We start from the raw sequence: 2959 nt of genomic DNA, 5'->3' as shown, positions 1-2959 counted from the left end.
GAATTTGGCTGTGCTGGCTGTGAGGTGGTTCAACCTTTTATTTGGGACTTTAGAGAACAGCTTATTGGTGAAGCTCCTGACACCCTTGTCCATGGTAGGACTGAATGCCGTGGAGGTGCCTGTGCTGATGCTTCTTCAGCCCCAGGTGGCTGCCAGGAAAAGGCATCTGCTGGTCCCAGAGGTCACAGACCATGCTCTGGTGCTCTTGGAAAGCTTTGTCTTGCTGGGCAATAGTGCTGTCATGCACCTACAAGCCCACCTGCAAACGGGGAATACAAATTCCTCCAGTCAGCACAAGACCTTCTGAGAGCTGCTGCAATTCTCCTGTGCCTTCCTCAGCCTTCCCACCACCTTCCGAGCCCATCACGCTCACACCTCTTCCTCTGAATTTGAGAAGCAAAGTGGAAGCGTCAGAAAATCTGTTACACAGGTGATGCTTCACTTACAACAGCCATGAGAACGTTTCTGCCACAGGAGCCAAATATATATATAAAGTGCTAAAGATAATGACAGAGTGTGCATTACCAGCTTCTCATCGCTGTATAGTTATTGGTGATAAATACAAATCCATGGTGAATGTCATATATCTCACATCCTTTGCTGACTATCAGTAAAGGTGACTCCAGGCAGGGGCAGCTTATCTCCAGCAGTGTACCAAGTTAATTGAAAGGAGTTTAATACCAGCTCAAATGATCAAATTCCTACACACACGACTTTGTTTCTATCTCTTCAGCAATGTGAAAGGCGACCTGCAGAATTACAATGTGATGGAAAGTGCCAAGAGAGCTGCTCAGACACATCAGAGGGGGGAAAGAATGGGGAATTCGGTTAAGAAGTGCATTTCATTGCTAAACAATCCCTGTTGTTTGAAAGCTCTGGATGATGATAAACAAAAATATTAATGCAGAGTAGATTCATTACTAATGTCACTATGAACTGGTATTTACAACCTTTGCACTGCTGCTCACCCAGCCTTCCTCAAACAGTGTTTTTCTTTACACTATGAAGTTGAGCAGAAACCAAACATTTATGTGTTATCAGGAAAATTGCCTCTTGCTTATCCTGTTATCACAGCACGTGGGGAGTGATGCTGGGAGGCTGAAGCAGCTGCTCCCACAAAATAACTGACAAAGAACATCCTTGGGGTTTCTGTGCACCAGGACTTGCTGATGGAGGCAAATGTGAATTATGGTAGAGCTCAGCCCAGCACAACTCTCTGCATCAATTTTAGTACTAATTCAGCCACCAATTCTTCCCCTTTATTTGGCCCAAACCTTCTTTTTTTACACCATTCATGTGCCCCACTAACCCAGACGTGGTAGTCCAGGCTTAAGCTGGGTAAACTGAGGCTGAAGAAGATTATGTGTGGAAAAAGCCCTTTCTGTGATAAAAGAGAGTGGGAGGCCCTGGTTTGTTTGGCCTGGAAAACCTGAGGCCATGGGTGATGCCCCCTGGCTCTTTCCCCTGGTTTGGAAACAAAACACACACCTTGGAAAGCTGCTTAGACCTTCCCTCAATGCACCCACTGCACAGTAGGAAGAGCCTCCTGTGTTCATCATGAATGCAAATAACAAATGCAATTTGTATACAACAAACGCTCCTTTGGACAACCAGCAAGAGCAATAATTATATTTCTAAAAATCCCCCGTGAATCAGATCCTCTGTTTGCAGTGACTGTATCACTCAAGAGGAGGTCTTAGATCACTGTATTTCTCCAAGCTAAACCACTCTCCTCATGGTAACAAATAAATGCACTTGTTATGGTGTACTTGGTTCTCATAAGGACAATTACGCAAGGACAGCATCAGTGCTGCCAGAAAATGAAATCAAGGGAGGAGGCAGTGGTTGCCAAAGCTGAGCCTGTACTTTATGAAATCCGATTCTCTCCCAAAGACACAACTCGAGCCTGGCAGTATTTGCAGAGGTGACACAACTCAGGATATATTCCCGTGTTGCAAAATTCATTGAGGGCAGAAGAAGACAAAAAAAAACCAAACAAAAAAACCCAAAACAAAGCAAAACCTCAAACACTTTACCATCTAAGGAGAGGAGTTTAAAATAAATGCACAATGAAAGGTTATGCTGTCATTAAAGGAGTAGCCAACACTTTCCAGCATGAGTTAACACAGCACTGCACAGACACTTTGCATTTGCAGCTAATCTGCCAATGATTAAATGAGCTGTTATTGAGCATTTGCCCTGTTGAACTAGGTTTTTCTTATCCTTATTAATCATTCATTTTGCACTACAGTAGCCTCCTGTCTTTAAGCAAAACATCTCTTTTTTTCCTTTTTTTTTCACTTAGGCAAATTTACTCTTTTTTTTTTCCTTTTCTTTCGTCTGGTGATGCCCTTTCTGATCCCAAGAGCAGATAGCTGAGCAAAGGCATGGACAAAACCTGGGAGAGCTCGAAAGAGCGTGGGGAAGCAAATTCTTTTTCCACTCAAACTTCAGGAGTTGAAAGTAGAGGACATGGCTGGAGCCACTAAGCTGTGGTGTAAACACGGCCATTTAAGAGGATTTGCATACCATTTATTAACCTTCCAGAGGAACTACACAGACCCCAGTCAGGGAAAACAACTGTGTACACATGTTCCTTCCATTCTTGTTATCGAAATTTCGCTTCTGCCAGCCACCTCCCAGCATTGTCCACAGGCAGATAAATACTGGGAATGGGAAGGGGGTGGATGGATCCAGCCTCTTCCCTGTCCCCTTCGGGTTTCATGAGATCTGGAATTCATTTTTAGCTACATTTTAAGAAGAAAGGTGTGAGCAGGCACCTGCTGTGCTTCAGGTATTTGTTAATGTCCAGAAAGGAAGGTGATCCTGTGATCCAGGCAGTCCTGTCAGGAGGGACTGTGGATGCTGGGTGGATGCGGGTGCTGAGTGCTGGTGTGGACCATCTGCAGTGCCGGGGGCTGTGGCAGAGCCTGCAGCACCTCCCATGTCCTCAGGTTCC

This window comes from Corvus brachyrhynchos, unplaced genomic scaffold, assembly GCF_000691975.1.
Source record: "Corvus brachyrhynchos isolate BGI_N302 unplaced genomic scaffold, ASM69197v1 scaffold10, whole genome shotgun sequence".
Taxonomy (NCBI): Eukaryota; Metazoa; Chordata; class Aves; order Passeriformes; family Corvidae; genus Corvus; species Corvus brachyrhynchos.
This window is presented reverse-complemented; position numbering follows the sequence as displayed.